This window comes from Magallana gigas, chromosome 2 (genome assembly GCF_963853765.1).
Source record: "Magallana gigas chromosome 2, xbMagGiga1.1, whole genome shotgun sequence".
NCBI lineage: Eukaryota > Metazoa > Mollusca > Bivalvia > Ostreida > Ostreidae > Magallana > Magallana gigas.
Window position 1 is genome coordinate 6,657,359 of NC_088854.1, and position 10,405 is coordinate 6,667,763.

At 28.6% G+C, this 10,405-nt stretch overlaps 1 long non-coding RNA gene across 1 annotated transcript in view; it reads right to left on the bottom strand.

Moving 5' to 3' along the window:
• LOC117688221 (uncharacterized) overlaps nucleotides 1–8,098 on the bottom strand; it is a 12,646-nt gene extending 4,548 nt beyond the window's left edge. The window contains exons 1-2 of the long non-coding RNA XR_010710690.1: nucleotides 7,945–8,098; nucleotides 1–50 (exon numbers count right to left, since the gene is read on the bottom strand). The exon at nucleotides 1–50 is cut by the window's left edge and continues 31 nt beyond it. This is a non-coding gene — a long non-coding RNA (uncharacterized lncRNA). The remainder of the gene's footprint in view (nucleotides 51–7,944) is intronic.
• Nucleotides 8,099–10,405: the final 2,307 nt, after the last annotated feature.

Consider the following 10,405-nt stretch of genomic DNA (forward strand, 5'->3'; position numbering starts at 1 on the left):
ATAAGGCACATCAGTCACTATTTGCAAACAAAATTTTTGGTTTTGAGTCTCTAAAATAAAATGTAAAAAAGAAGAATAATATTGGTTACATGTTGAGTTCATTAATGCAACGAAATAATCAGCGTGAGTATATAAAATAATCCTTTTGTAAAGTATTGGACCCCATGAGGAAACCAATATCTTTTGCTTTTAACTTGAAAAAATCAGTATACATTATGTACATGTAATTGATTATTAAAAAATAAAAAAAAAACCTATATCACCATTATAGTTTAAATAAAAATCCTTTCCTATTAAACTAAATAGACCTCCATGAGGACACCCATGCTTTTCATTTCAACGTTAAAAATTCAGTTTACTTATTCACTCCAAAAACCTCATAAATATTCTTGGATCTTTACTTCTACCCTGATTTGTCTTAAATTACATTAACACTAAGAAATATTCACCATTAGTTTAAGTAAAAATCCTTTCCTGTTGAACTTAGACCCCCATGAGTAAATTTATACTTTTAATTTTAACGCTATAAATGCAGTATACTTGATCACTAAGGAAACTCCCTAAATTTATTTAAATCAATATTTGTACCCTTATTTAACCTAAATTACACAAATACTATGTAATAATTACCATTAGTTTAAGTAAAAATCCTTTCCTATTGAACTTACACACCCATGAGGAAAATCATTCTTTTCATTTTAACGTTATAAAATCAGTAAACTAAATCACTTAGGAAACCCCTTAAATCATTTTCAATCAATATTTGTACCCTAATTAATCCTAAATTACACTAATACTAAGAAATAATCACCATTAGTTTAAGTAGAAATCCTTTCCTGTTGAACTTAGACCCCCATGAAGAAACCCACTCTTTTCATTTTAACGTTCTAAACTCAGTATACTTAATCACATAGGAAACCCCTTAAATCTTTTTCAATCAATATTTGTACCCTAATTTATCTTAAATTACACTAATGCTAAAAAATTATCACCACTAGTTTAGGTAAAATCCTTTCCTGTTAAATTTAGACTCCCATGAGGAAACCCATAATTTTCATTCAACATTCTTAAATCAGTATTCTTATTCACTTCGGAAACCCCCTGAATATTTTTCAGTCAATATTTATTCCCTAATTTATAATACTTTATTACATAAACACTAAGAAAAAATAACCATTGGTTTAAGTCAAAATCCATTCCTGTTGAACTTGGACTCCCATGAGGAAACTCATACTTTTCATTTTAATGTTATAAAATCAGTATACTTAAACCCTTAATTCTTTTTCAATCAATATTTGTACCCTAATTTATCCTTAGCTACATTAACACTTAGAAATAGTCACCATTAGTTTAAGTAAAAGTTCTTTCCTTTTGAACTTAGACCCCCATGAGGAAAACCATACTTTTTATTTTAACGTTCTAAAATCATGAGTACTGTATGTTTTTACTTAGGAAACCCCTTAAATTTTTTTTCAGTCAATTTTTGTACCCTAATTAATTTATTCTTAATTACACTAATGCTAAGAAATATTCATCATTTGTTTAAGTAAAAATTCTTAACTATTGAACTTGGACTCCCTTGAGGAAACCCATAATTTTCATTTTAACGTTCTAAAATCAGTATACAGCTTATTCACTTAGGAAACCCCTAAAATCTTTCTCAATCAATATTTGTACCCTAATTTATCCTAAACTACACTAATGCTAAGAAATAATCACCATTAGTTTAAGTAAAAGTTCCTTCCTATTGAACTTAGACCCCCATGAGGGAAACCATATACTTTTTATTTTAACGTTCTAAAATCAGTATGTTTTCACTTAGGAAACCCCTTAAATTTTTGTTCAGTCAATATTTGTACTCTAATTTATCCTAAATTACACTAATGGTAAGAAATATTCATCATTAGTATAAGTAAAAGTTCCTTCCTATTAAACTTAGACTTCCATAAGGAAACCCTTAATTTTCATTTTAACGTTCTAAAATCAGTATAGTATTTATTTAGGAAACCCCCCTAAATTTTTTAAATCAGTATTTGTATCCTAATTTATCTTAAATTACACTAATACTAAGAAATAATCACCATTAGTTTAAGTAAAAATCCTTTTTTATTGAACTTAGACTCCCATGAAGAAACCCATAATTTTAATTTAAACGTTATGAATTCAGTATACTTATTCACTTAGGAAACCGTCTAAATCTTTTTCAATCAATATTTGTACCCTAATTTATCCTAAACTATACTAATGTTAAGAAATAATCATCATTAGTTTAAATAAAAATCCTCTCCTATTGAACTTAAACCCTGATGAGGAAACTTATATTTTTCATTTTAACGCTCTTAAATCAGTATACTAAATCACTTAGAAAACCCCTTAAATCTTTTTCAATCAATATTTGTACCCTAATTTATCCTAAATTACACTAATGCTAAGAAATAATCACCATTAGTGTAAGTTAAATCCTTTTCTGTTAAATTTAGACTCCCATGAGGAAACCCACTCTTTTCATTTTAACGTTATAAAATCAGTATACTTGATCACTTAGGACACCCCCTAAATCTTTTTCAATCAATATTTGTACCCTAATTTATCCTAAACTACACTAAAACTAGGAAATATTCATCATTAGTTTAAGTAAAAATCCTATCCTATTGAACTTAGACCCCCATGAGGAAACTCATACTTTTCATTTTAACGCTCTTAAATCAGTATACTAAATCACTTAGGAAACCCCTTAAATCTTTTTCAATCAATATTTGTACCTTAATTAATTCTAAATTACACTAATACTAAGAAATAATCACCATTAGTGTAAGTTAAATCCTTTTCTGTTATATTTAGACTCCCATGAGGAAACCCATAATTTTCATTTTAACGTTATAAAATCAGTATGCTTGATCACTTAGGACACCCCTAAATCTTTTTCAATCAATGTTTGTGCCCTAATTTATCTTAAATTACACTAATACTATGAATTAATCATCATTAGTTTAAGTAAAAATCCTTTCCTATTGAACTTAGACTTCCATAAGGAAACTCTTAATTTTCATTTTAACGTTCTAAAATCAGTGTAGTATTTATTTAGGAAACCCCCCCTAAATTTTTTAAATCAATATTTGTATCCTAATTTATCTTAAATTACACTAATACTAAGAAATAATCACCATTAGTTTAAGTAAAAATACTTTTTTATTGAACTTAGACTCCCATGAAGAAACCCATAATTTTAATTTAAACGTTATGAATTCAGTATACTTATTCACTTAGGAAACCGTCTAAATCTTTTTCAATCAATATTTGTACCCTAATTTATCCTAAACTATACTAATGTTAAGAAATAATCATCATTAGTTTAAGTAAAAATCCTCTCCTATTGAACTTAGACCCTGATGAGGAAACTTATATTTTTCATTTTAACGCTCTTAAATCAGTATACTAAATCACTTAGAAAACCCCTTAAATCTTTTTCAATCAATATTTGTACCCTAATTTATCCTAAATTACACTAATACTAAGAAATAATCACCATTAGTGTAAGTTAAATCCTTTTCTGTTAAATTTAGACTCCCATGAGGAAACCCACTCTTTTCATTTTAACGTTATAAAATCAGTATACTTGATCACTTAGGACACCCCCTAAATCTTTTTCAATCAATATTTGTACCCTAATTTATCCTAAACTACACTAAAACTAGGAAATATTCATCATTAGTTTAAGTAAAAATCCTATCCTATTGAACTTAGACTTCCATGAGGAAACTCATACTTTTCATTTTAACGCTCTTAAATCAGTATACTAAATCACTTAGGAAACCCCTTAAATCTTTTTCAATCAATATTTGTACCTTAATTAATTCTAAATTACACTAATACTAAGAAATAATCACCATTAGTGTAAGTTAAATCCTTTTCTGTTATATTTAGACTCCCATGAAGAAACCCATAATTTTCATTTTAACGTTATAAAATCAGTATGCTTGATCACTTAGGACACCCCTAAATCTTTTTCAATCAATGTTTGTGCCCTAATTTATCTTAAATTACACTAATACTATGAATTAATCATCATTAGTTTAAGTAAAAATCCTTTCCTATTGAACTTAGACTTCCATAAGGAAACTCTTAATTTTCATTTTAACGTTCTAAAATCAGTGTAGTATTTATTTAGGAAACCCCCCCTAAATTTTTTAAATCAATATTTGTATCCTAATTTATCTTAAATTACACTAATACTAAGAAATAATCACCATTAGTTTAAGTAAAAATACTTTTTTATTGAACTTAGACTCCCATGAAGAAACCCATAATTTTAATTTAAACGTTATGAATTCAGTATACTTATTCACTTAGGAAACCGTCTAAATCTTTTTCAATCAATATTTGTACCCTAATTTATCCTAAACTATACTAATGTTAAAAAATAATCATCATTAGTTTAAGTAAAAATCCTCTCCTATTGAACTTAGACCCTGATGAGGAAACTTATATTTTTCATTTTAACGCTCTTAAATCAGTATACTAAATCACTTAGAAAACCCCTTAAATCTTTTTCAATCAATATTTGTACCCTAATTTATCCTAAATTACACTAATACTAAGAAATAATCACCATTAGTGTAAGTTAAATCCTTTTCTGTTAAATTTAGACTCCCATGAGGAAACCCACTCTTTTCATTTTAACGTTATAAAATCAGTATACTTGATCACTTAGGACACCCCCTAAATCTTTTTCAATCAATATTTGTACCCTAATTTATCCTAAACTACACTAAAACTAGGAAATATTCATCATTAGTTTAAGTAAAAATCCTATCCTATTGAACTTAGACTTCCATGAGGAAACTCATACTTTTCATTTTAACGCTCTTAAATCAGTATACTAAATCACTTAGGAAACCCCTTAAATCTTTTTCAATCAATATTTGTACCTTAATTAATTCTAAATTACACTAATACTAAGAAATAATCACCATTAGTGTAAGTTAAATCCTTTTCTGTTAAATTTAGACTCCCATGAGGAAACCCATAATTTTCATTTTAACGTTATAAAATCAGTATACTTGATCACTAAGGACACCCCCTAAATCTTTTTCAATCAATATTTGTACCCTAATTTATCCTAAACTACACTAAAACTAGGAAATATTCATCATTAGTTTAAGTAAAAATCCTATCCTATTGAACTTAGACTTCCATGAGGAAACTCATACTTTTCATTTTAACGCTCTTAAATCAGTATACTAAATCACTTAGGAAACCCCTTAAATCTTTTTCAATCAATATTTGTACCTTAATTAATTCTAAATTACACTAATACTAAGAAATAATCACCATTTGTGTAAGTTAAATCCTTTTCTGTTATATTTAGACTCCCATGAGGAAACCCATAATTTTCATTTTAACGTTATAAAATCAGTATGCTTGATCACTTAGGACACCCCTAAATCTTTTTCAATCAATGTTTGTGCCCTAATTTATCTTAAATTACACTAATACTATGAATTAATCATCATTAGTTTAAGTAAAAATCCTTTCCTATTGAACTTAGACTTCCATAAGGAAACCCTTAATTTTCATTTTAACGTTCTAAAATCAGTGTAGTATTTATTTAGGAAACCCCCCCTAAATTTTTTAAATCAGTATTTGTATCCTAATTTATCTTAAATTACACTAATACTAAGAAATAATCACCATTAGTTTAAGTAAAAATACTTTTTTATTGAACTTAGACTCCCATGAAGAAACCCATAATTTTAATTTAAACGTTATGAATTCAGTATACTTATTCACTTAGGAAACCGTCTAAATCTTTTTCAATCAATATTTGTACCCTAATTTATCCTAAACTATACTAATGTTAAAAAATAATCATCATTAGTTTAAGTAAAAATCCTCTCCTATTGAACTTAGACCCTGATGAGGAAACTTATATTTTTCATTTTAACGCTCTTAAATCAGTATACTAAATCACTTAGGAAACCCCTTAAATCTTTTTCAATCAATATTTGTACCCTTATTTATCCTAAATTACACTTATACTAAGAGATAATCACCATTTGTGTAAGTTAAATCCTTTTCTGTTAAATTTAGACTCCCATGAGGAAACCCACTCTTTTCATTTTAACGTTATAAAATCAGTATACTTGATCACTAAGGACACCCCCTAAATCTTTTTCAATCAATATTTGTACCCTAATTTATCCTAAACTACACTAAAACTAGGAAATATTCATCATTAGTTTAAGTAAAAATCCTATCCTATTGAACTTAGACCCCCATGAGGAAACTCATACTTTTCATTTTAACGCTCTTAAATCAGTATACTAAATCACTTAGGAAACCCCTTAAATCTTTTTCAATCAATATTTGTACCTTAATTAATTCTAAATTACACTAATACTAAGAAATAATCACCATTTGTGTAAGTTAAATCCTTTTCTGTTAAATTTAGACTCCCATGAGGAAACCCATAATTTTCATTTTAACGTTATAAAATCAGTATACTTGATCACTTAGGACACCCCCTAAATCTTTTTCAATCAATATTTGTACCCTAATATCCTAAATTACACTAATACCGGTACTATGAATTAATCATCATTAGTTTAAGTAAAAATCTTTTCCTATTGAACTTAGACTTCCATAAGGAAACTCTTAATTTTTATTTTAACGTTCTAAAATCAGTATAGTATTTATTTAGGAACCCCCCCCCCCCTAAATTTTTTAAATCAATATTTGTATCCTAATTTATCTTAAATTACACTAATACTAAGAAATAACCACCATTAGTTTAAGTAAAAATCCTTTTTTATTGAACTTAGACTCCCATGAAGAAACCCATAATTTTAATTTAAACGTTATGAATTCAGTATACTTATTCACTTAGGAAACCATCTAAATTTTTTAAATCAATATCTGTACCCTAATTTATCCTAAACTACACTAATGCTAAGAAATAATCATCATTAGTTTAAGTAAAAATCCTCTCCTATTGAACTTAGACCCTGATGAGGAAACTTATACTTTTCATTTTAACGTTCTAAAATCAATCTGTACACTTAATCACTTAGGAAACCCTCTAAATCTTTTTGGATCATTATCTGTACCCAAATTTATCTCAGATCGTAACAATATTAAGAAATAATCACCATTAGCTTAAGTTAATATCATTTATTTTGAAATTTAACCCCATGAGAAAACTCATACTTTTCATTTTAATGATAAAAATCAGACGATGAGTATTTCCTACTAAATCGCTTTTTAAAAGTAACTTTTCCTAATATGTTTGTATTAATATAATTATGTAACGTAATTCATCCGTATTTTTAATGAAATTGTACAATTGAAAAGGTATATCAATCAAGAACATGTATGTGGAAACAGCATAACGATTCCACAGAACACAGCATTATGATTTTTAGAAAGATAGAGGAAATTAGGATTAAAAGTTGGCAATGTTTACAGAATGTTTATAAACAGGTATTATGATAAAAGCTATGCTGATTGAGGTTAAAAGATCACATATTTTGCTTTTAATACATATTATTTATTTAAAAGAATTAAATATAGACTCAGTGTTAACCAGTTGGGAAAAAATACCGCTAAATTGAGGAAATATCACCTATTTCTGATTAGGAATGGGGCCGAATTTCGGCCACTAAGAAGGTACTGATATATCCCTTAAAATATAAGTAATAATCTGTTCCATAATTAAATAAATCTTGAAATAAAATAGACACATTTTAATTCTAAATAAGTTACGATCCCTTCTTTGATTATGAATATGGCATTCGCATGATGTCAAAATTAGATCTCGTGTTCTCTTATCAGTGAAAAACTTAACAGGAATGACAATGCCTGACCTTGTTATAGTCGTTTACCAGATTTATCTATTAGAATAGAATGATATAATTCCCTAGATATCGAAGAAAAAATGATACTTACTGTAAACAATTATTTCCATCTTCGAGTAGGAAGTTCCGATTGCGCATGCGCTATTTATATCCAATGGAGGAAAGTGTGTAAAGTACTCTTATGGACTCCACGATGCGTGTCAAAAATTTCACATACACACCGGAAACCCAAACATAGTGCGATTTTATATTTTTTGAATCAAGTACGATGAGAAATAACGTTTCCGAACGATTTTACTTCCCACTACACGGGTGCATGTAGTGGGAAGAAAAAATGTAGTGGGATAAAACGTGTGTATTCATACTCGTGTAGTGGTATTCAGGTGCTTACAAACACACACACACACACACACACACACACACACACACACACACACACACACACACACACACACACACACACACATACATACTTCTAGCAGCAAAAACAATCACCCTTTAGACTGAGGAAACATGCACTAAAACAAAGAAAGAGCAGGATTTTTCATGACTGAAAATGCAGAGCATCTAAACAAAATAACAAAACACGTTGCTCTATACCGGTTATCAACCATAACGTAGAGATCTTTCCGAATTACCAATATAATACGTTGTTAGTGCAACATATTTTGCTAATTTGGCACAGGTAAACAATTAACTGTCTGATTTTTCTATATTTGATTCGATACGTAAAAATTTCAAATTCTAGGCGATATTTCCCCTCAAGTTAAAAAGCATAAACGAAATTCAAAACAACCTAAAACCGCAGTCAAGAGTGAAAATGTCAACACATTGGAAGATTTAACCTCAATTCACTTCACAAAATCGGCACAAATATATTAAGCATGTTTCAAGTATCACTTCGCACGTAAACTGTTGCACAACAAGCAAATTTATCTTTGTCAGTTTGACCCGTTTGACATGCGTCAACATTCAAACATGGCTGCCTTATACAAAGAACGTTCGTTTTCGATATGGAATACCAAACCCGAAGCTTTAAACTGATTGACCGCGATTATCTCTTTATTTTTATTTTCATAAATTACTCAAATTTGAAACAGAATTCGCCGATAATTTTAGCAATTGATATTTTACTTTACATAAGAATAATATATGCAAAATTACGATGAATTTGTTTCAGTAGTTCGAGAGAAGCAGATTTTTTTTAAAAAGCACCCCCCTTTTTCTACAGTTTCGAGGTTTTCCGTTTAAAATAAAGATCGGTCTTTCATTTCTGAAATTTATAATCACCTTTCTTTAGGGTTGCTTTGTACTAAAAATTTGTTGAAATTGGCAAAGTGGTTTTAGAGAAGAAGTTTAAAATGTGAAAAGTTTACAGACGGACGGACAGACGGACGACGGACAAAAGGTGATCTAAAAAGAGAACTTGTTAATGAAAGCAGCTGATGTAAGGTTTTTCGGGGGTTTTTTGGTTTTTTTTTAACTACAGATACATTCAATATTCCAAAATGCAACCTTTTTATAAAGAGTGTTTTTGAAATAGAAACAACACAGTATTTATATTGAAACGTAAGCATTTCTTATTGATATTTGTCTTTGTTTTAAAAAAAATAAAAATTTTCTCCGTTTAAAATAAAGATCGGTCTTTCATTTCTGAAATTAATAATCACCTTTCTTTAGGGTTGCTTTGTACCAAATTTTGGTTGAAATTGGCAAAGTGGTTTTAGAGAAGAAGTTTAAAATGTGAAAAGTTTACAGACGGGCGGACAGACGGACAGACGGACGACGGACAATAGGTGATCTTAAAAGAGAACCTGTTAATTAAAGCAGCTGATGTAAGGTTTTTCGGTTTTTTTCTTTTGTTTTTTATTTTTGTTTATATGTAAAAACAGAAGTCCTTAGAAAATTAATAACAGGATATTAGAATGTTGCTAAGGAATAAAGATCTATATTAACATGTTTTTTTTTCCATAATAAGCCAGAGATGCTCAAAGAAAGTTGTTGGTCTCTTTGAAAAGCCCTACAAGTTCAATTCACTTTACGTGCGATGCCTTTTATAATATAGAAACATATTTTCCTTCATTTTTTTTTTTACAATTACTACACAAATAATAGAGCATATGACTAAAGACAGATTAGAGTAATAGTTAAGCTGGTGTTCAAACTATTACTAAATGCATTCGCATTTAAAAAATCAGCAAATCACCCAACATATTAAATTGTTTTTAATAAACATCTGTTTCTTTATTGGAAATTGGACATGAATAACACCAATTATTCTTAAATAATTATCTTTTTTCGCACAACCATACGTTTACAAGATGATCTCACTTAAAAGTCAATTTTCCATGAGAAAGGCTGGACATAAAGTGCCTCCTTCCAAAAAAAATATATCTACCATTCAGCTAAAACTGACCTACATGGAACTTGGAAGTGTCTTGTTATCATTTCTTTGATATTGAGTAACCTTTCCAGACACTCTTTTATTTAATATTCAGATAGATTAATAGTAGAGGTTTATCATGTGCTCTATTGTGGCAATATGACTAATT